Source organism: Lissotriton helveticus, chromosome 6 (assembly GCF_964261635.1).
Source record: "Lissotriton helveticus chromosome 6, aLisHel1.1, whole genome shotgun sequence".
In the NCBI taxonomy this organism is placed as follows: Eukaryota; Metazoa; Chordata; class Amphibia; order Caudata; family Salamandridae; genus Lissotriton; species Lissotriton helveticus.
The window spans coordinates 123,314,076-123,339,195 of record NC_136067.1 but is presented as its reverse complement, the minus strand read 5'-3'; positions in this window follow the sequence as shown (position 1 = coordinate 123,339,195).

The following is a 25,120-nucleotide window of genomic DNA, read 5'->3' as shown; positions in this document are numbered from 1 at the left end:
GTTCTTCATAGGATTTTTCTATAATTCTGGCAATTTCAGCTGGTTGGTCTGCTATATCTGTCTCTTTTAACCTCTGGCGGATCGCCACATTCGCTGCTTCTCCTTTTATGTTGGCTAGTAATATTGCCGAGACCTGCTTGAAGTCTTTTAGTAATTTCATACCAAGAGTTAAAGCGGGTTCTGGACCGTATTCGTCTTGAATTTGTTTTAGCACATCTGGTATTACTGACATGGATGGAACTCCATGTGTTTTTGTGTAAATGGAGGCAAAGACTGTACCCCAAGTGTCACAGTCCTCCACGTGTGGTGCGATTCCCATTGGAAGACAGATAGTCAGAATCCTGTGTTTATCCACAGGGGTGGTGTCTGGAAACACCGCCTCTATTTGGGTGATTTTTTGTGCTAACCAGAATGGTATTTGTTCCCGTTTAGCTGGTACTTTACCTAGGCAGGACTGTATGTTCTGTGGTGTAATTTTATTTGTGTTCCCCTGATGAGGGGTCAGCTGTGGGATTTTAACTACAGGTTGGATGGTTGAAGTCCGCATTACATATTGGACTAGTTGTCTATATATTTTAATTAATTGTTTTAGTTGTACTAAAACATCTGCTGCAGACATTCTTTCGATGTCTGGATGTGGTGTGTATCCGGCTAGGACCGGCCACGTTGCTCCTGGTCTACCTAGTGGACCGAGCCTGGTGATGTGATTATTATGTTTTAGGGCGCCATTAAACAAGAGCAGGTGCTCTTGGAATTTAAGTGGTACTTCCACTTCCTCGAAAGGAGTGTAGGTATCCGGAGGTTCCTCTATTTTATAACAGTGGAACTCCTTTGTTACAGCATTTGCTGCTGGAAAGTTTATCCATGAATAGAATACCTCTGTCTGCCGATATTCATGTGCCTCAATTACGAATATGACTGTACCACCTCTTGGTGTCAGTCCATTGTCTATAAGTTTTAACGTTATAGATCTTCTTATGTTGACCGGGATGAGTATTATATCCGGGTCTGCTTCTTGCATAGTATTATCAGCTTCTATTACTTCAGCTGCTACTCTAGCTATCTCTCTTTCATCATCATTTTCTGGCATTTTACTGTCAGGATGGTTATTCTGTTTGTTTGCAGATCAGGTTTCTTGTGGAAACAAAGATGAGATGCACAATATTTTGGAACAGTGTATCCTTCAACGTTGATTGAACCAAGAACCATACATAGGAGTTCCCTCCTGCGAGGTTTGGCGGATTTTACCTCTCACCCACTCCAGACGTCTTTGGAGTATTATGGGAAAAAAGGGGTCTGAGTGAAAAAGCACGACTGAGTTACTCTAAAGTCTTGCGTTCGTTTTATCGCCTATCCAAACACGTTGGGCGCCATGTAGTGTAGTTCCTATTATCCCAATATGCTCTGCGCATTGGAATAATACCTCCAATAGTATAGACCTAGACCAGACGTTAACTAGGTCTTCTACTGACGATATTAGACTTAAAGTTTTGGGTTTGCCAGCTAGCTCAGAGTTCACTAGAAACTTTCTCGAATAGGCAAGGAGGAGTTGAACCTCCCTGGATAGACAAGAAGGGATTTAGTTTCTGACAACCATAGAACATGACAACTTTGCTCTCCCCTAATCAAGAGTGTATCTCTAGAGTCGTGTGAAAACAAAAGACAACTTATTTTACTCAGTCAGTACGTGCATTCTTAGTTTCACCAGATTGTAGAGAAAAGGAAGAGACGGGCGTGTTCAATAAAAGATGTTATTTATTGATCAGTCTCTTCTCGTACAAGAGAAATTAATCGATATTATTGCAATACTTATGGTTAAGTAAAGTGCATACAATAAAAGCAGAAGTATAAAATAATACTGTAAAAACATTTATATGGTTTCTAAGCCATATGGTGGTTTAAAATGGATAAAATAGATACATACATATAAACATTTGACTAATCGTAGTAGTTTAGGTTAAGTTTGTTTTGCCAAGTGATTGATTCAAGAATTCTCTGCAAGGGGTTATTCAGTTCCGTACCTTGAATCTAGGATGATTGAGGGATGGTATCTCTCATCTTTGGTCTCGATATTCCAGGCTGCCTGCAAGGGCTGCTCGGAAGCGCCGGAGCTGGATTTCTCGGCAGGAGAAAGGCAGCGTCTCGTTCTCAGCGCGTCAGGAAGGCGGGGCAGCGTCAGTGGGCTTCGCTCTCTGCTGAGTTTCGGCAAGTCTCGCTGCTCCGATCTCGTCACCACCGCGTGTGTTTGCTTAAGGCAATATCGGTAATATTTATACCTGTAAGGTGCCGAGATTGACGTAAGAATGGACATAGATACGTCAATAAGGATGTCATACGAGCTGGTCGTTAGCACATTCTTTTACTGAAGTTCTCGGTGAAATCAAAACAATGGCCGCAGGGTTTTTCCCAGGTTGTCATAGGTTTGATTTGTTTTTGAGAACTCCGTATGCCTTATCAGGGGCTGGAGGAATATTGCTTGCCTAATTAGATGGCAAGCGTTATGACCTAATCAGATAACGCGCTCCTGTGCCGTGGTCTGGCGTAATCAGATAACGGTTTCTGCATCATGGGATGACTGCTAGTTAATTTGTTAACCAGAATAGGGTCCGGAATAGGGGGATCGATACAGAACCTATAGGAATACATCACACCTCTTTCTCCCTTCCTCTGTCTCCCTCCATCCCTCTGACTCCCTCCATCCCTCTGACTCCCTCCACCCCTGTCTCCCTCTCCCTCTGACTCCCTCCCTCTGTCTCACTCCCTCTGTCTCCCTCCCTCTGTCTTCCTCCCTCTGTCTCCCTCCCTCCCTCTGTCTCATTCCCTCCCTCCCTCTGTCTCCCTCCCTCTGTGTCCCTCCCTCCCTCTGTATCCATCCCTCAGTGTTCCTCCCTCTGTCACCTCACCCCAGCTCCCTGGCCACACACACAGTTGCACCCAAGCACTGCACAGGCCTTACAAAGACCATAGAGCAGAATGTTTAGGGATGTCTCCTAATTATCAGCAGTCATCTACTAAGTGCCAGCAACACAACCCCCATTTGCAGGCGACACTGTACTGTGTCAGGACACACAGTTTGGAATGCTCTGTAGTACACAATGGGCACAGGTGTAGGCAGCACAAGTCCCTCCTGTGATCATTGCAAACACAAACACCAGTACAAGGTCACACATCCTGTGCAGGAACACACAACCACGATTATGCCAGCATGCTACATGAGGGGACAGCAAAATAATGAAGGATGGACGCTTGCTAATCACAGGCAAACTTCTACCATGGCCTGTCATACACCCCCCTTACAGACACTCAACCCCTGGGGACAGGCAATGGAGTGCAACACTGTCCCAATTGTCATGTACCACAACTAAACACTCACTCATATGAATACACATACCACTTTTACATGCACATTGCAGATGTTCCAGTCCATTGTGCCTCTCACACAATGCACGTGCCCCATCTCATGAACGTTGTGGATGCACTTAAGTATCCACATGGACATGGGTATTGACAAGGTGATGCGTCTTAGAGAAGTGCCACGTTCCAAAGCCATGATCTAGAAGTGGGTGTACAGGTCCAGGGGTGTTGGCATTGTTTTGCCATCACGGAACAGCAACACCTATCCAATGTAGAAGATCACATGCAATTACACTAGCAGCCTGTCCCGACGTTGTCCCGGTTCGAAAACTAAATTGTGTAATCTTGTAGGCCAAAGGTCCCTCTACTTAATGTCACTTGTGTTTCCTTGTTTGTCCTCGCTCCCTCCCCATGAGAATGTTGATGCTTCTGACAAGTCGTATTTTATGTAGCACATGTTGATGTTGGTGAGTGAAAAATTTGTTAAAGCCCTGAAGTCAAGTTTTCTCCTTAGCGCCGCAATAAGTGGGAGTGTCACAGTGGTAAAACAGATAGCGGCTAGTGAATCCGTAGCTTTGTTCTTAGGTTTAGGATGCAAGTACTGTGGTGAAAGCTGACTCGCTTAGGGGCCATGCAAAAGCCTGTTTTTTGATGTCTGATATCTCCGTGCGATAAATATTGCAGCTTCAGTCCGGCAGAACGCATACTCACCTAAGCCCTGAAACACCGTGTAAGCCGCACCTCTTTTGCTTGAGGTCTTCCCCCTGTGACAAACAGGTGCGTGTCCAATGGTGAAATCGTAACTAAAATATTCATTGCAAGGCTTGCATGTGTTATGCGAGTTATGTGGCGTGATTGGTTGGCTGTGAATGCAAGCTGCGCCCCGTCCCTGAATATTTTCTGTTTGCAATATGCTGCACTGTGATTATTGCGCGTTTTAAATACTCTTCACTGTGAGTGCGAATGGTGTGTTTGGTTTTGCACAGTGACATCTCCTCGCATCTCATTGTTCTCCTCACCATCTAACGCCCACAACTTGCCTCTCTGAATGTTAACGCCCATATTTAACAGCCAGAAGGGACTACTTTACCACTGATGGCGCCCCCCCTTTTTAGTGTATATGGTGTCAATTCATATAGCCTATGTCCATCTTCTGGACCTCCCCTTTCCAACGCTGTATTGGGTGTTGTGATTGGTGGTGTACTTTTCGAGTTTACCTGGCTCAAAGGACACAGGGGCATATTACCAAGCAATAGCGATAATTATCGCTATTGCTTGGTTAGAGACAAAATTTTACCACTGAGCTGCGGCGATTTTTATCGCAGATAAACCTTGGTATTACCAAGGTTTATCGCAAATGCGATAAAAAAAGGCTGCAATGCATGAATATCGCTGAAAAGTCAGCGATATTCATGCATTACCGAGCTCATGCTCTTAACCATGTTATCCACCTCCCATTGGATAACATGGCTAAGAACTGCTCAGGGCAAGTGTTAGCTTTTGGAGATATTCGCGCTTAGCGCGAATATCTCTAAAAGTTGGTAATAGGAGATAGCGATGTTAGCGACTGTTTCCAGTCGCTAACATCTTGGCACGCCCACTTTGCATGTCATTAGTGATAAATATCACTGACATGCAAAGTGGGGCCCAAGATGGTCGCTATCTCCTACTAGCTGTCGCTAACTGGTGTAAGCGACAGCTAGGTAATAGGGAGATAATTTTATCTCCGCTTTCTTGGGTTTTAAAGCCAAAAAAGCAGAGATAAATCCCCTTGATAATATGCCCCACAGTTCTCACTTTATAATAGTAGAACAGATAATGCGCTGTCTCTTATATGAACATGCTGCATCTAAACTCTGTGCATGCTTGACGCAGACATAAGGATTAACACCGTATCCTGAATGTTGCGTGAACCTGAGCAATGCTGTATATGTGGTGTGTCGCCAAGACAAGACACAGCAATGGCTGTGTGTTAGACCTGTCAGCCTTAGGGTGGTCTACCCTACATTTTTGCCCTTTTTGCCTCCCAGTTTTATCCTATATTTGGTTGGACTTAGGACTCTGGGCGCCTCACCACTGCTAAACAGTGCTGAGGTGCAGGTGCTCTCCCCTAAAACCTTGTGAGGCTGGCATATCTGCCACAAGCCACTGCTAACGCAGTAAGGCTTAATCCTCCATAGGCTCACATTGGGAGCCTCCCCTCATGGACTAACTTCTGACAGGGACCTAATAAGTCTATCATGTTTGGTATTGTTGGACTCGGGCGGGGAACCCTTTCCAATGATATATAGGGTTTGGGCATTCCTTCGCTAGGGATCCCACTTTTATACAGGGGACCTTTTCCTGCCTACACTTAGATTAGGCTGCAGACTCCCCCATCCCCTCTGCATACTGATAGCCTGCCTGGGTTGGGAGGTGGGAGTGGTGATTCACACCTTCTTCCCTGGGATGAGCTGTGATGGGCTGCCCACTGTAGCCTTAACGGCCTGTCTCTCGTCACTGTGACAGCTAGGTCAGGGAAGGCAGGGAACATACCAGAACTCCCTGGACTCTTCCAGAAGCCCCTGCCCCCCAGACCCTTCCAGAGACTTCCACCACTTTCTAGCCCCTTGACTAAAAAGATATATAAGGGAGGGTCCTGGCCTCACATTCTTGTTACACTGCTGGACCTGGAAGAATCCCTGCTGGAGTGAGGACTGCTGCGCAAGAGGATTGCCACTGGGAAGGAGGCTGACTGCTCCAAGGAACTGCTGCCCCACAACCTGCTGAGCTGCCCTACTGTCTGCTGATCCTGCCCTGCATGGGAGACTGCAACATCACCACCAGAGTGTCTCCACAACATCCCAAAGGAACTACTTTTCTTTGAACAGCATTTTAAAGAGTCTTCAACCTTTTAAAGATTGCCTTTTTGGGACTGCACCCTTTTTAAGCTAAAGGAAACTACCTGTCCTTGGACCACAGCGTTTTAAAGACTGCCCTTTGGAACAGCAACAACACTCTCAAGATTTGCCCTGCAACGCTGTGCCTGCCCTCAGCACTGCTTGCCCCGTGATCCTCCCAGGGCTCTGTGATTACCTCTGCTTCTGGCGCAAGCCCACTGAAACTGGCCCTGAGGTCACCGCCACTGGGACCGGAGCGCGCTGTGTAGCGCTGAGAAGCGAAGCGCTGTGTGGCAGGAGGCTCCGTCGTTGCCCAGGACTTGGAGGCACTGTTAAGCGCTGTGCTAAAGGAGCACTGTGTGGCCGTGACCCCCACCCGTGCAGCGCCTGCTGAGCCCGAGGCCCCAGGGGGAGAGGAGCCTCGCACCCGCGCCCGCAACCACCACCCCAGGTAACGCCTCAGTGCAACCAGGCTACTGCGAGGGGGCGGGGTGCGGGTTGGCCGGGTACCTGGAGTGTGAGCTTTGTGCTTGGCTGGGAACCGTCCTTCACTGACCGGCCTACGGGGGCATAATTACTTGGTAATTGACACTGGGGCATTTTTTAGCATTACCAGCAGCGCCTGGGCAGCCGCACTTCCTACGCTGGGAGCATCATTTCTATGAGAGGCACACTTATTACGCTGCACGGGAACTTTGGCCTAAGAACCTTCCCACAGTGAATTTTGACCATAAGAACCTACCTCAAGTGAACTTTTGCCATCCAAGGACACTGTGAGAAAGACATTACCAGCAGGAGCCCTTGGCACACATGAGCTTTTGGTGATTTCATCAGGCCTGGGAACTGGATTCATTCTTATTGATTATTGATCTTGCCTGGAAACTGGAATCCTTTTTATTATTGATCAGGCCTGGGAACTGGATTCATTCTTATTGATTATTGATCTTGCTTGGAAACTGGAATCCTTTTCATTATTGATCTTGCCTGGAGCTGGATTTACCTGCTTTTGGTTCTCGCATAATTTTTAGAAAAAGAAATTCTTATTCTTATACAAAACTGGTGTGGTGTTCCTTTTGTGAGTGTTTTTACTGTGTCATCGCCGTTGTGTGTTGCACAAATACTTTACACATTGCCTCTGAAGTTACGCCTTTGCTGCTCTGCGCCAAGCTACCAGGTCGGAAGCGGTGGTCCCTACTTGGACTAGGGTGCATACCCCTGCCAACTAGAGACCCCGGTTCTAACATTGGTGATCGAGCGGTGGGATAGGACTTGTGCTTGTGTAACACCACGCAGCGACGCAGCGCAGTGTACATCGCAACCCTACACCTGACTCTACTGAATTTTTGTCTACCCTCTCCAATTGGCATTTTTGAAATTTTTTTAAATTCTGCCTGACTGGCTGCTCTTTTTAAAAGTCCTTTTGCCTAAGTCCCATTCGGTTTTCTCTACAAACGTCTGAGGCCCCCACCTAGCAACATGGAATTCAAGCTGGCCAATCTGGAAGTTTACACAGTGGCGCAAGTCAAAGAATTCTGCGAGGAGAAAGCGGTGCCCTTCAAGCGAAGCGCCAAGAAGGCAGAGCGTCAGAAAGCTTTGAAGGCATGGGTAACAGCCCACTCAGAAGGAGATGGGGACGAGCAAGGACCAGAGCATGACGCCACAGGAAACCTTGACCTACTGCACTTGGCGGGAAATGGTAATTTGTTACCAGGTACAAGGGTACCTTCCAGGGCAGGCAGTAGTGTGTCAGTGAAGAGCCTGTCCGTAGAGGACCTGGAGGACAGGAGGGAGGAGAGACAGCTCAAGTTGGAGCTTGCCAAGCTGGAGAAAGAGCGGGAAAGAGAAAGGTGGGCCATGGAGCAGGATCGCGAGAACAGGAGACTGGCTATGCGAGAAAAAGAACTTGCCCATGAGCTCAGCCTGAAGGAACTGGAAATCCGGGCCCTAGAAGTAGGGGCCAACAGCAACAAGAATGGTGGCAGCGTACCTATGGAAGCTTCACGTGAGTCCAGGGTCTTTATGCCTAAAGATGTGATGGCCAGTTTTAAGGTGGGGGATAATATTGATAAGTGGTTAGCCGCCTATGAGGTGTCTTTAAGAGCCCATGGGGTCCCAGAGAGTTATTGGGGGGGTGGTTTGTATAAGTACCTACCTCCAGATGTTAGGGACACCCTCCTTTACCTAGAGAAGGAAGACCAGACTAACTATTCTGTCATGAAAGCCGCATTGCTTAAGAGGTTCGGTCTTACCCCTGAGAGGTATAGGCAGAGGTTTAGGAATAGCCACAAACTTCCCACACAGAACTGGGTAGACTTCCTGGACTACGCTAGTAAAGCGTTCGATGGTTGGGTGCGGGGCAGTAATGTGCATGACTATGAAGGGTTGTATGACTTGTTTTTAAGAGAGCACCTTCTAGAGAAATGTTTTCCAGAGCTGCGCCAACACCTGGTTGACCGCAAGTTGACCAATCCTAGGAAGCTTGCGGAGAAGGCGGACACCTGGGTCAGTACCAGGGTGTCCAACAAGGGTTCTGGGGGGACTCCCAAAGGGGTGGTCAGGGTTCCCACCAGAGGAAAGAGGGGGGAGACAAAAAGAAAGAGTTCTCCAAAGGCCCCCAAAATAATTCACAAGGGAAAGGGTCTGGGTCCCAGCCCCAATCTGGCCACCAGAAGCCCACTTATCCTGACAAAGGTCAGCAGCCCAGAATTGTCCGGTGCTACGAATGTGGTGAACTTGGACACTACAAGGGGGATCCCAAGTGTCGCAAGAGAGCACCACAGCCCACTGGAGGTAAAACCCCGGGGTGGCTAGTGTAGCGCTTGGGGAGGAGCTGTCCCTAGATGATGGGAGTGAGGGGGCAGGGCTTGTCCTAGTGTCTCTGGGAGACAGTGAGATGGTTCCCAAGGTCCATGTGCCCTCAAATACTACCAAGTATAGGCAGTGGGTCACCCTCAATGGTCGAGGGGTGGAGGCCCTGAGGGACACAGGTGCCAGCATGACTATGGTAAGGAGTCAGCTGGTGTCCCCAGAGCAAATAATTCCTGATGCAGTCCATCCAGTTGTGATGGCTGACAACAGGGGGGGTCACTATCCCATAGCACAGGTTCCATTTGAGTGGGGAGGGGTTTCAGGCCTTTTAAGAGTTGCTGTGAGCCCTGCCATGCCAGTGGACTGTCTGTTAGGGAATGACCTAGAGCATACTGCCTGGAAGGAGGTAGAGCTCAAAGCGCATGTGGAGATGCTGGGGTTACCGGAGTGGATTTGTGCTACCACACGGTCTATGGCTGCCCGGAAAGGGAGTCAGCCAGGGCTGGAGCCTGGAAAAATGGCCCAGCCAGCTGCTAAGAAGGGAGGAGCCCGAGGGCGTGGGAAGCCCGCCCCGGGGCAGTCATCCCGTGAGATGGATGGGGCACCTGAGGTTGCACCGGAGTCCACGGAGGGGGACGTTGCTCCCTTGGGGGACCTACCTACCCCTGCAGGGTGGCAGGTGGAAGGAGGGCCCACCAGGGAGGAGTTTTGCCGGCACAGAAGGAGTGTCCTACCCTTGAGGGCATGAGGCGACAGGCCGAAGCCCAAGCAGCAGGCAATGCCTCCGCGAAGTATCATATTTACTGGGAGGATGGGCTCCTTTACAGTGAGCCCAAGGCTCCTGTGCATGGGTCATCAAGGGCCTTAGTGGTCCCCCAGTGCTACAGGGCCTTTCTTTTGGAACTGGCTCATGAGATCCCATTGGCAGGACACTTGGGCCAAGACAAGACCTTTGCTAGGCTTGTCCCACATTTTTATTGGCCGCAGATGAGGATCTCCTCAGATACATTCTGCAGGACCTGTCTGACCTGCCAAGCTAGTGGGAAAACAGGGACTAAGCTGAAGGCTCCCCTGGAACCGCTGCCTGTCGTTAGCACCCCCTTTGAGAGGGTGGGCATCGACATTGTTGGGCCCATGGATCCACCGACTTCTTCTGGTCACAGGTTTATCCTGGTTCTGGTGGACCACGCCACCCGGTACCTAGAGGCTATTCCTCTGAGAACCATCACTGCACCTGCAGTGGCACGGGCCCTGATGGGGATTTTTACCAGAGTGGGTTTTCCCAAAGAGGTGGTGTCCGACAGGGGTACCAACTTTATGTCTGACTACATGCAAGCCATGTGGAAGGAGTGTGGGGTTACTTATAAGTTCTCCACCCCTTACCACCCACAAACCAATGGTCTCGTGGAGTGATTTAACAAGACCCTAAAAGGCATGATCAGGAGTCTGCCTGAGGGCCTGAGGAAAAAGTGGGACATCCTCTTGCCCTGTTTGCTGTTTTCCTACATGGAGGTACCGCAGAAGGGGGTGGGTTTCAGTCCCTTCGAGCTTTTGTACTGTCACCCTGTTCGGGGGCCTCTTAGTTTAGTGAAGGATGGGTGGGAGAAGACTCCAAGGAGGCTTCCCCAGGATGTAGTGAGCTACATGCTGGCCTTCTGTAGCCAAATGGCTAAGTTGTGGAAACAAGCTTCTGACAACTTAGAGGCCAGCCAGGCGGTAATGAAGGAATGGTACGACCAGAATTCTCACCCTGTGGAGCTAAAACCTGGACAGAAGGTGTGGGTCATGGAGCCTGGAGAGCTTAGTGCCCTCCAGGATTGCTGGACAGGCCCCTATGAGATATTGGAGAAGAAGGGCAAGGCCACTTACCTAGTGGACCTTAAAACCCCCAGGCAGCCCCACAGGGTGCTACACGCCAACCGCCTCAAACCCCACCATGAGAGGTCTGAGCTTACCTTACTGATGGTAACTGATGGGGCAGAGGAAGAGGAAAGTGAACCTCTCCCGGACCTCTTTGCTTCCAAAGAGAAGGATGGATCGGTGGAGGGAGTGGTCCTCTCCCCATCCTTGACTCCTGAGCAGCAGAGGGACTGTCGCCAGGTCCTGGGGCAGTTCGCCTCAGTGTTTTCCCTTATCCCTGGGATTACCCACCTGTGTACCCATGATGTGGACACAGGAGACAGCCCCCCTGTCAAGTCCAAGTCTTACAGGTTGTCAGATAAGGTGAAGGCCAGCATCCAGAGTGAGGTCACTAAGATGCTGGAATTGGGGGTGATAGAGCCCTCCAACAGCCCTTGGTCCAGTCCGGTGGTTCTGGTACCAAAAGCTGCCCCACCGGGCACCACACCAGAACTTAGGTTCTGTGTGGATTACAGGGGACTGAACTCTGTGACCAAGACTGACGCTCATCCTATCCCGAGGGCGGATGAGCTCATTGACAGGTTGGGGGCTGCCCGATACCTGAGTACCTTTGACCTCACGTCGGGGTACTGGCAGATCGCCCTAACAGATGGAGCTAAAGAGAGGTCCGCCTTTTCCACCCCAGAGGGCCACTACCAGTTTAGGGTGATGCCCTTTGGACTGAAAAATGCTCCTGCCACCTTCCAGCGGCTGGTGAACCGGGTCCTCTCCGGTTTAGAGGCCTTCTCTGCTGCCTACCTGGACGACATAGCTGTCTTCAGTAGCAGCTGGGAGGACCATTTGGGTCACCTCCAGGAAGTGCTTCAGGCTCTGCAGCAGGCAGGCCTGACTATCAAAGCTAGCAAATGCCAGATAGGGCAGGGGTCGGTAGTCTACCTAGGACACTTGGTAGGAGGGGGCAAGGTGCAGCGCCTACAGGCCAAGATAGAAACCATCCTGGCTTGGGAGCCTCCCAAAACACAGACTGAGGTCAGGGCGTTCCTGGGCCTCACAGGATACTACCACAGATTTGTCAAGGGTTATGGCACTATTGTGGCCCTCTTGACTGAGCTAACCTCTAAGAAGTACCCTAGAAAAGTCATTTGGACAGAGGCTTGCCAAAAAGCCTTTGACTCTCTAAAGCAGGCCATGTGCACAGCTCCTGTGCTCAGGGCCCCTGACTTCTCCAAAGAGTTCATTGTCCAAACAGACGCATCAGAGCATGGCATAGGGGCGGTACTTTCGCAACTCAATGAGGAGGGAAGGGACCAACCAGTAGCCTTCATCTCCAGGAGGCTGCTCCCCCGAGAACAGCGGTGGAGTGCGATAGAGAGAGAAGCCTTTGCGGTGGTCTGGGCTGTGAAGAAGCTGAGGCCATACTTGTTTGGCTCCCACTTCCTGATTCAGACTGACCACCGGCCCCTCAGGTGGCTCATGCAAATGAGGGGTGAGAATCCCAAATTGTTGAGGTGGTCCATTTCTCTACAGGGGATGGACTTCAGGGTGGAACACAGACCCGGAGTAGACCACGCCAATGCTGACGGTCTCTCTCGGTTTTTCCGCCTTAGTGATGAGAACTCCCTGGAGGTTGGGTAGTTCTCCCCACTTTCAGCTGGAGGGGACACGTGTTAGACCTGTCAGCCTTAGAGTGGTCTCCCCTACATTTTTGCCCTTTTTGCCTCCCAGTTTTATCCTATATTTTGTTGGACTTAGGACTCTGGGCGCCTCACCACTGCTAAACAGTGCTGAGGTGCAGGTGCTCTCCCCTAAAACCTTGTGAGGCTGGCATATCTGCCACAAGCCACTGCTAACGCAGTAAGGCTTAATCCTCCATAGGCTAACATTGGGAGCCTCCCCTCATGGACTAACTTCTGACAGGGACCTAATAAGTCTATCATGTTTGGTCTTGTTGGACTCGGGGCAGGGAACCCTTTCCAATGATATATAGGGTTTGGGCATTCCTTCGCTAGGGAAACCACTTTTATACAGGGGACCTTTTCCTGCCTACACATAGATTAGGCTGCAGACTCCCCCCTCCCCTCTGCATACTGATAGCCTGCCTGGGTTGGGAGGTGGGAGTGGTGATTCACACCTTCTTCCCTGGGATGAGCTGTGATGGGCTGCCCACTGTAGCCTTAACGGCCTGTCTCTCGTCACTGTGACAGCTAGGTCAGGGAAGGCAGGGAACATACCAGAACTCCCTGGACTTTTCCAGAAGCCCCTGCCCCCCAGACCCTTCCAGAGACTTCCACCACTTTCTAGCCCCTTGACTAAAAAGATATATAAGGGAGGGTCCTGGCCTCACATTCTTGTTACACTGCTGGACCTGGAAGAATCCTTGCTGGAGTGAGGACTGCTGCGCAAGAGAATTGCCACTGGGAAGGAGGCAGACTGCTCCAAGGAACTGCTGCCCCACAACCTGCTGAGCTGCCCTACTGTCTGCTGATCCTGCCCTGCATGGGAGACTGCAACATCACCACCAGAGTGTCTCCACAACATCCCAAAGGAACTACTTTTCTTTGAACAGCATTTTAAAGAGTCTTCAACCTTTTAAAGATTGCCTTTTTGGAACTGCACCCTTTTTAAGCTAAAGGAAACTACCTGTCCTTGGACCACAGCGTTTTAAAGACTGCCCTTTGGAACAGCAACAACACTCTCAAGATTTGCCCTGCAACACTGTGCCTGCCCTCAGCACTGCTTGCCCCGTGATCCTCCCAGGGCTCTGTGATTGCCTCTGCTTCTGGCGCAAGCCCACTGAAACTGGCCCTGAGGTCACCGCCACTGGGACCGGAGCACGCTGTGTAGCGCTGAGAAGCGAAGCGCTGTGTGGCAGGAGGCTCCGTCGTTGCCCAGGACTTGGAGGCACTGTTAAGCGCTGTGCTAAAGGAGCACTGTGTGCCCGTGACCCCCACCCGTGCAGCGCCTGCTGAGCCCGAGGCCCCAGGGGGAGAGGAGCCTCGCACCCGCGCCCGCAACCACCACCCCAGGTAACGCCTCAGTGCAACCAGGCTACTGCGAGGGGGCGGGGTGCGGGTTGGCCGGGTACCTGGAGTGTGAGCTTTGTGCTTGGCTGGGAACCGTATTTGTATTTGTATTTATTTTATTTGTAAAGCGCTAACATTCATCCTAAAAGGACATCACGGCGCTAAAGAAGAATTACAAGTGATTTAACGGCAACACTTTGGAAATTATTGATCTGGCCTGGGGAAAAGGAATGTTTTTAGTTGTTTCCTAAAAGAAAGGAAGCAGTCAGTTGTTCTGAGTTTGTGGGGTAACTCGTTCCATTTTGTTGCGGCAATGTGAGAGAAAGCCCTCTCTCCCATCCTGACAGTCCGAGCTCGGGTGATGGATGCTCTTCCGGACGTCATAGATCGTAGGTTTCTAGAGGGTTTATGAAATCTGATCATATCATGTAGGATGATGGGGCCTGTATCGTGGAGTACTTTGTGTGAAATACACAACAGTTTAAAAATGGCTCGTTGTCGCATTGGGAGCCAGTGGAGCTCACGCATACATTTTTTTGGCTGAGTCATATTTTCTTTTATTACAGATGGCTTTGGCAGCGGCATTCTGAACCAACTGCAATTTGGAAAATAGGTAGTCTGCCATTCCCACAAACAGTGAATTACCATAGTCCAACCTACTCAGCAATAGTGATTGGACTAGTGTTCTCCTACAATCTGTCGGAACCCAGGGAAATAATCGTCTGAGCATCTTCAAAAGGCCAAAGCCTCTGCCGCAAACTATGGAGACATGGGATTTCATGGATAAGTCCTTATCCAGTGTTATTCCTAAGTTTTTAGCTTTTGTAGTCGGGTTAGGAGGCAAGCCCAAATCGCTCGGCCACCAACTGTTGTCCCAGACCTGTGTGCATCTGCCAAACAATAGAATTTCGGATTTGTCAGCATTAAGTCTAAGACAATGGTCCTGCATCCATGTTGCCAGTTCAGTCAGGCAGTTCGTCAATCTAGTTTTAGAGTCATCATTTTCATCAATGGTGACCATCAGCTGGGTGTCATCCGCATAGGAACACATTTCGACACCCCACTTTTTGCCGATGGTTGCCAATGAGGAGACGAACACGTTGAACAGAGTTGGGCTCAACGACGCCCCCTGAGGAACTCCTACGCTGGGAGCATCATTTCTATGAGAGGCACACTTATTACGCTGCACGGGAACTTTGGCCTAAGAACCTTCCCACAGTGAATTTTGACCATAAGAACCTACCTCAAGTGAACTTTTGCCATCCAAGGACACTGTGAGAAAGACATTACCAGCAGGAGCCCTTGGCACACATGAGCTTTTGGTGATTTCATCAGGCCTGGGAACTGGATTCATTCTTATTGATTATTGATCTTGCCTGGAAACTGGAATCCTTTTTATTATTGATCAGGCCTGGGAACTGGATTCATTCTTATTGATTATTGATCTTGCTTGGAAACTGGAATCCTTTTCATTATTGATCTTGCCTGGAGCTGGATTTACCTGCTTTTGGTTCTCGCATAATTTTTAGATAAAGAAATTCTTATTCTTATACAAAACTGGTGTGGTGTTCCTTTTGTGAGTGTTTTTACTGTGTCATCGCCGTTGTGTGTTGCACAAACACTTTACACATTGCCTCTGAAGTTACGCCTTTGCTGCTCTGCGCCAAGCTACCAGGTCGGAAGCGGTGGTCCCTACTTGGACTAGGGTGCATACCCCTGCCAACTAGAGACCCCGGTTCTAACACTGTGTCAGTCATTGTCAAGAGAATGAAAGAATGAAAATACTCCTGAGTACATGTCAATTTACTACCACTACATACACAACTGAACAATGCCATCAATGAAAAGCTTGTGGAACTGTGATGGTGAAAATGGATAACTAATTAAGATGTCACTGGATAGTGCGTTAACAGTGTCTGTCTCTCCCACACACAGGGCAACGTGTGGAGCCCCCCCCAACCAGGGGGGAGAAGGATCCCAGGCCCAGGCTCAGCAGGACCCAGACCCCACCGACAGCGACGCCACTCAATGCACTGTGGATGACCCCAACTAACCTGCCTCCTCTGGATCCCAAACCCCTGCAGCAACTGTACCAGCTACTTCTCTGCCAATCACCGGAACCATTCCCACCACATCCCAGCAGACAGGTCATAGCCCTGCCCATGATCGACCAGAGAGCCTGTCTGAAAATGAGGGACACCCTTTGTCGGGCACCCCTGAGGTGGCAGACAACCTCCACCCTGCCAGCACTCGGGGGGCACGTCGATCGGATGTGCCCACTAGCGCAGGCCGTGCTCGTGTGGGTCAGGGTGGTGGGAGTGGCGCAAGGCAGAGGCGAGATTCTGGCCAGTCAGCTGCAGGGCCCGGTATGCCTGAACTGACTAACATCCTGGAGGCATACCGTTGGGACACCAGGGAGGTAAGCCAGCTTGCGGAGGCCCTCAACCAGGTCAAACAACAGCAGGCAGAACAAATAGCCAGGCAAGACCTACATTATGGACAGGTGGAGGCAAGTCTGGCTCAGCTCTTGACGGTGCATCGGGAAATGAGCCAATCGCTACGTCAGATTGCTGCCAACATGCAGCACCCTCCCTGTGTCACCAGGCCAGCTACATGTAGGCAAAGTGCAACACCAGCCACAGGGAGGGATGAGGAGGAGGAGGAACTGTCTGACGTAGCGTCCCATGCATCGTCCATGCCTGCACGTGAGGGTCCCTCAAGGAAGGCGGGTCGTCCACGGCTAAGACGTTGAGTGGCAGTGGGCCATGCACAACTCCCAGGACACCGGACCTGGCATATTGCCCTTGGGTGCAACAGCATCACCTATGAGACTCTCCCACATGGACTTGCTGGTCACAGTCTGCCCAATGATGCCAAGCACTGTGGCCTGGACTCTGTTGACTGAAACTGTAAGGCATCTCAACTCCAGCAGTGAAATTTGGATTCCACCCCTTTCTGTACAGCACCTATTCACGTTTCCTGCACAAGATCACCCAATAAATATCCTAAACATCAAACGCATTTGGTGAGTTATCTTTTACCCACAGTATAAAATGATATGTGTGTGCAAATGTATGAAATGCAAGGGTATTCACTAAACTGCAGCCATCCACACACTTGGATCTGAGTCCGGGTGAGGACACACATTGGTCACAAATTCCTAACAACTAGATACAGGGATGGAAAGACACACCTGTGAGGGATAGTAAATGCTGAAGGGGTTTTTGGATCACAAAACTGCAATAACAGCCAGGCCCAGGAGAGTCACTTTGAGGTGTATAGATCAGTGTGACAAAACTAGTTGTCCACGTAGGGAGTACCTACATCTGTGTCATCAGGTATGTGAACTATCATCAGCATGATGCTGTACTGTGGATGTGATGAATGGTGCACAGGACAAGGGTGACAGGACAGACTGTGGGAAATGGGCTGTAGCACTCTACCCAAAGCTCACCTGATGAGGTGACCTCCCCCTATGGAGCTACAAGTACTATACTACTGTGATGGGTGCAACGCATCCAGAACAACTGCCCACGTCTGACAATTATCTACACCAGAACGGCCAAATCACCCCACACCCAAGAGACGTGGTCATGGTGTATGTCCCCTGTGGCTACTTGACTGACTGTGACGGCTATGTTGAAGTGGTGTGACCAGGTCGTGTACTGCCACATGACTGTAAGGAAGCCAATTGTCATGCAGTGGTGTTGACAAGGTAACACTGTACAATATTGTGCCTATGGAAGGTGTGTTTGTGCTGTACAATGCACATGACCTGGTGGTACGTAGACACAATGTCATGTGGCTCAGCATAGTCTTGCCAGTATGTGTTGCACACACAGGCATATAAGCTGTATTGGGTGAGTTTGAGGCATCGTGATACCAGGAGGATGATTGTCTGGTGTTCTCTGTGTGTAGGGTGGCTGGATCATGCTCTACAAATGGATGGAAGATGGGGTATCCAGTAGGCGTGTGTGGTCCTGGATAGTGTGCGCTGCATTGTGGCTGTGTATGCAGCACCAGGAATGAGTGAAGACATGACGGCACAAGCACATACCACAAGGGCATTGCCAAGCCACAAAGTGACATGTGCATGTGAATGCAGGAGTGTCTGCTTCACTCAGGGTCACAGCAAATAATATGGCACAGTAATCACCAAAGATCACGGTCACGGGATCAGGCCCCTTAGGGACAAGTGGGGCACAGGACACACAGCGTCAGCAGGTGTAGACTACAGCTAGTGTGTTCCAAGCTAACCAGCAGCTACACAGCCATCTACCTCACACACAGTATAGTAATTTAGCCTTAATCAACACCATGCATGTAGTCACTGTACTCGTAAACACATAACAAGCATAAGCTTACTTCATGCCATATAGTATACATGCACAATAGAAGGGCATGTGCGTTGACATCAAGGAGGCACAATATTCATTTGAAATCACACGTCATGCACAACATGATGATTTACCTTGTGAGGCCATGGAGCATTATCCAACATACATGGTCATTGGCATTGGCAAGAAGACAAATAAATAAGTATATGAATGATGTCACCTGTAATGCAGCATAACTATTCGCTACAACCCTGCCAGGGAATGGCCGTACCTTTCTTCATCAGAGTGGTGTGATGCTCAAAGGGTTCCACCTCCAAATAGCCCCTTGGTCTGAGTATAAATGACAGACACAAAAGGGCGATCAGGCGAGGGAAGGAGAGGATGGGAACTGCAGGGAGGGAGACCTGAAACAGAGGCAAAGACCCATTAGGAGTACTTTCTCATGTCACTGACACTAAACATACCTCATGAGATACACTGTACCAGTCACACCTGTGAAGTGTAACGAGTGTAGCCAATTAGAGATCAGTCATCCTGCTATCACATGAGATCCGATGCTGTAACAAGGACACATAAAACCTAGGACAGTCTGTCATCTATATGAGTCTTGTGTAAAGCTCACAAGTCAGCTACCATGCAATGAGATCTATGTGGACAAAAACTAATTCACGGTCTCTGATGATGTGGACCTTACAAACAAATTAAAACATATGGCAATGCTACTTAAGCAAAGTGTAATATCTGTATTTGATAATATATACCCGTAAGGGCCATGTAGGTAAACTTGACATCACCCACAACAGCTGTAAGAATCACATATGATGAGGAAGCTAATGACCTACATGCAATGAAGGCACTCTGTAGGCAGTCTTTTGCTCTATCAACTTTGCATCACTATGCTAAACATGACAAGCAGTTTGAAAATGACTCAACAGCAAGTGATGTTGATCCAACCAACATAATGATACCCTACCGTCGCACAGAAATGCTGCACGGGACAAGAGAATCATGTGAATGACCGCACTGCACTGGTGCAACAAAATATTTCACATATGCATCATCCCAACATTGTCATGTCTGAAGCAAAACATACATGGCATCATTTGATTTTAGACAGAACTGCTACTCACTGTGAAGGCTGGCGTAGCAGTATTCTCAACCTGCACTGAGGTAACGACATGACAGTGACATGACATACTGCAACAAGGGGCAATGCATCCATGCGAACAGAATCACAGGACAGTTGTCCTAACATGTGGAACATACACTGGGCAACACCTACACAACATGGTTTTGTGGTAAACTAACTGGACTGTGCCACAAGGTGGATGTGAGGAACCAGACACATTCTAATGCACACAGTGAGGCTGCAATCCACCACAGAGTCCGTGGTTGTGACCTCTAACATAATGCCAAACCATGGTATATGCTATGTTGCAGTGTCAATGTCTACACACATTGATGCATTCACCAGAGTCTACAACTACAACAGATGAATGTCAGATGGGGTGACTATCCTGTCATGGGAGTGGGCCTACATGTAATGAGAAACGTGATGTTGTTGCATGTATGCATGGTCTACCAACATGCGCATGAACATGTACCACACATTAGAAACCATAACAACGGTAAACAGCCTCATATGAGTCCTTACCCAAATTAACTTTTCCACATGTCCATGCATGCTCCGTTGATTCGGCTGACATTGCAATCATAATGAGCAATAGCAGGCTGACCACGATGACACCAACGGACAACAGGCAGGGCGAGCTGGGGGTGAGAGGCACACAAGGGGTCAAGTTCCGTATGATGTCATTTTGACATTGTCCTGTTGAATAGCCTGATGTAGTAGTACACCTGTACTTTCAAAGTACACACATAGCACATATGTGTGTGTCATTACATCTGCACCTATGTGACACTGCACAACAAACATCCAAGTGACATTGCATACAGTCAGTTGCATACACAGCATGCTAAACATGCAACTCTATAGTACATGTATTACCAAAATGCAACTGTGACTCACCATTATGGAAAGAAGTTGCGGATGAGGTGACTCCGGATATCATGTTCACCCTCCTCGTCACTGGCATCCTGGGCAAGGCCTTCATCCTCAATGGGCGGATGTTCCAGCTCATCAGGATCAAGGTAGAGTGGCACGGCCTTCTCCACTGCCATGATGTGTAGCATGCAGCACACGGTGAAGATGTCACACACCTTGCGTGGGCTGTATTGGAGGGCTCCACCTGTCTTGTCCAGGCACCAGAACCGGCTCTTCAGGAGTCCAAATGTTCGCTCGATCACCCGCCTGGTCTTCCCATGAGCATTGTTGTACCGCTGGTCTGCAGCTGTCCTGGGGTTGCGTAGCGGAGTCATTAGCCACGGCATGTTTGGATATCCTGCGTCTCCTGCAAATTGACATCATGGAAATGAGTGTGTAATATGATGCAGTTCATGAAGTTGCGACATACTGACATAAATGGCTGACAGAGTTTACTCACCAACAAGACATGCCCGGTGGTTGTGCAGCTGCAGCATCATCTGTGGTACCCTGCTACGCCTCATGATGAAAGCATCGTGGCACGATCCTGGAAAACGTGCAGACACATGTGAGATAATCATGTTGGCAAGACACACCACCAGGGCATTTATTGAGTGGTAGTGTTTCCTGTTGCGATACGCTTGCTCCTGAGCCTGTGGTGGCACCAGAGTAACATGTGTACCATCAATTGCACCAATTACATGTGGCATGCGTCCCAGGGCATAGAATTCCCCCTTGACATCTGTCAACTGTTCTGGAGTAGGGAATGTGATAAACTCATCAAGGTGGAGCAACATAGCTGCCAATACATCCGTCAATACACGGCTTAACATTGTCTGAGACATCCCTCCCACATCAGCTATGGTAAATTGGAATGTACCTGTGGCAAAGAAATGTAGGGCTGCCATCACCTTTACCTTGGGTGTCAGCGCAGTTGGATACCTATGTCGTGGTTGCAGGTGAACCTCCAGCCTGTCCGTCAGGTCCTTGATCAACTGTCTGCTGAAGCGGTAACGGCGAATGCAATTACGTTCCCTCATGGCTTCCAAGTCTGGCAACGGCCTTTCCAGAGGGGGTGCCCTGCAAAACAAAATTAAGAGAAAATTTGTTGACCTGTCTGACTAAGACAATAACAATGTACATGGCACAAGCAACACTGCTTCAACTAATGTAGACAATTTTGAGGGTGGCCTGGGAGACACACTGAGGAAACATGTGCCAGCTGCCAGCCACTCCTCCGTGAAAAGTATAAGACCTGTGGTCTGTGGTATGGATATGACATGCATACAAAGGATCTGATGGAAAGGTCTGAGTGAGCATGACAATGTATCATGTCAGTGACACACGTCATGAGAATGGCATTAGGAGGTTGTCTGCACATCCAGACAGCTGACAGCAATACACACACACACACATCACATGTGCCATCATTTGCACAGATCTGACATATTCATATTGCGGTGTGAAATTTCACAAACTATTACATGGACATCATCATACAGCATAAATGTTTGATTTGTGACAAATGGTCTGTGATGCCATCACACATATGAGCAGTTCATTAGCACAAGTGGCATGGTGTGCGTACATTACAAACCCTGTCATCACGGCAAGGACCCAACATAGATGCTCCTACAGCAGATATACTGAACACTATGAACTAGTTACTTACCTTTTGTCACTAAACATCGGTAAGGTACAGTAGTTTGTAGCATATTCCTAACTTTGAATACATACCAGGCTTTTGACAAATTTGGCTCCGTGGATGCCATCGATCTGCACAGTGAGTCGGTGCTATCCAGCCCACACCGGATCAAATACCGTGTCGCTGATTGACATTCTACAAGGGCTTGGCCAAGTATTGCCCGTACCTACAACGTACACTCTGGCAGCAGTTCCACAACCGTGGCCCACAGAGAGTGTGTGGAGCGGACAAAGAGGCATGTGATGTTGGAAGACCTCAGTCCCAGACTCTGGGAGGATGATGACATCTTTCCGTACTGCTCATACCTCTTGGATACCCTGTCAAACGGGAATGTGGTCTGTGATTTGGAGGCCTGGATGGCCATGCTCTCTGGGGTGGGTTGGGAGGACAGGAAACATGGTTTGTCCGGGGAGGGGTGTGGGCGTCTGGCAACGTGCCTATCTACAGCAAAACCTGCAGCGTGCCTGTACATGTTGGCCAATATAGATTCAGTAAATTCCGAATGAAACGGCTGCAGAGGCTCAGCGGAGCTTGACTGCAGTTTAAGGACCTCAGTGAGGAGGTTGGTCCTCACGGCCGCAAAGGGGAGAAGAAGGGGCAAGGCTTTGGCGGCCCACGTCAACACAACACTGTACGTTGGCCGCTCATCCAAAGACACGTTTGGAGTCGAGACATCACCAGTGTCTGGTGAGGTGTCCAGACCACTCACATCCCCCAGTCCACCTGTCCTGTCGTCTTGGGACTGACACTCACGTGTCAGTGGGTCTTCATAACCCTCCCAATACTCCTTATCACCCATTCCCAGATTATCAGGGTTGTCATGATCTGTGCCCAGCTTGTTGAAGTTTAACTCCCCATGCAGCATTAACTGCGGTGTTCTGCCGCACAGTTCCCACACCTGAGCCGTATAGTGGGTGGTATCGGGGACAGCACCACCCGAGGACGGCACCAAGGCTGACACCTGGGGGACTGTTGCCGGTGAGGTTGTGAGGTGGACCAGCGAGGACCAGGATCAACAATCAGATCCTGTCTGTCCCAGCGGGGCCGGGACGAATGCGCCGCCTGCGTCAGAGCCAAAGCAGGTGACGTTGTCAGGGGCAACGCACCAGACCCGCTAGTGCCCCCATACGGGTTCCGCTGGCCCAGATGCCGTTGCGTAGGCCGTTGGTGGTGTGAGGGACATCATGGCCATGAGGAAGCACACTTAGTCCTCCTGCGTCGCATGCTGGGCAGGGACCGGAGGTCGTGGTGCAGGCTACGGCGGCTGCTAATCTGACGGAGCCGTGTGGCCGGTGTCACCCGAATCCCATGCAGCATTGCACGTGCATTGTGGTGATTTTGAAGTGCGATGACGTCTCTTTGACTTTTTGGGGTTACCTGATGACTTAGCCCTGGAGGACTGATGTAAAATCCCGGGGCTCTGATGTCTCAACACCCACGCCCAGGCACTCGTCCTACGTCCAGACCATGAGCTATTGTGGTGCAGGGCCAACTGCTGGAGTCTAAGCGGCTTGTGGGACCACTCACACCTGGCTTCATATATCTGCTACCGGCAGTCGGAGCAGCTCTTGTTGTCGTACTTGACGCCAAAACAGTGGAGACACCGACGGTGAGGGTCAGTCACCGACATGAGTCGTTCGCAATCCTCACAGGCTATGAAACGGACATCCCTATTGGCACCGTCCTGAGTCAGACAATCCAAGTGAAATGGTCAGAAGTGATCGTACTATGATTTGGGTTAAAAATTGAGTAAGATTACATTTATACGGGAACAGCGCTGGTGGTGTGAAAAAAGAGGACCTGACATGAGCACGCAGAGGCAACGTATGAGTACTCAGACAACGTCATCACGGCGCACACAATGCCAATGACACACGCAGAGCCGCAGGAGATGCCTACCGACACACAAGTGTACTGCTAAGCGGAAATTGCCATATCCAGGATGACACTTGGGGATATTCAAAGGTGAGGAATATAATACTGACCAGTTCATTTCATATGCAAACAGCATGCACAATGTCGCACATGGCACACACATGACGTGGTCACACAGGGTCATGCTGTGCGTCAATTCGACCTCCGTGACATTGTGCATGTTGCTGTCATCATGTGACAGTTCCCCGTACTGAATGGTGTGCCATTCCAGTGTTGATGTGCCTCTCAATATGTTGCAGACATTACTCAGATGCGAAGTGTTGAATGTATGTGATACACATGTGCAAAATGATTAATGACATGTCTCAACAGCTCTTCACACATCAACTGAGCCACAAGGTCACAGTCCCTGTGCTTCTTCAATGTCTGCCACACCTGGGGCATGCTGCTGTAAGGATGCCATGCTGATGTATGCATCCACATCGTCAACATGAGTGTAGACTACATCCCTGCAATGTGATTTCCTAGAGTCACTCTCCCAATGGTGACATGAAGGAGGTCAGGAACGCAGCCTACACAATCGTTCACTTGTGCATGTCTGACGCACTGTACCCCATTGGTACGTGCGTGTGTAGACCTCGTTTCCCTATAGCATGTTAGCCATACGCGTGCACAGCGTACCCCAATGGTACGTGCGTGTGTACGCCTCGTTTCCCTATAGCATGTTAGCCATAGCGAGCACAGCGTCCCCCAATGGTACGTGCGTGTGTATGCCTCATTTCCCTATTATATTTTGAGCATACGCGAGCACAGCGTACCCCAATGGTACATGCATGTGTACGCCTCGTTTCCCTATAGCATGTTAACCATACACGAGCACAGCGTACCCCAATGGTACGTGCGTGTGTACGCCTCGTTTCCCTATAGCATGTTAGCCTTAGCGAGCACAGCGTACCCCAATGGTACGTGCGTGTGTACGCCTCGTTTCCCTATTACATTTTGAGCATACGCGAGCACAGCGTACCCCAATGGTACGTGCGTGTGTACGCCTCGTTTCCCTATTACATTTTGAGCATACGCGAGGACAGCGTACACCAATGGTACGTGCGTGTGTACACCTCGTTTTCCTATTACATTTTGAGAATACGCGAGCACAGCGTACCCCAATGGTACGTGCGTGTGTACGCCTTGTTTCCCTATTGCATGTTAGCCATACGCTAGCACAGCGTACCCCA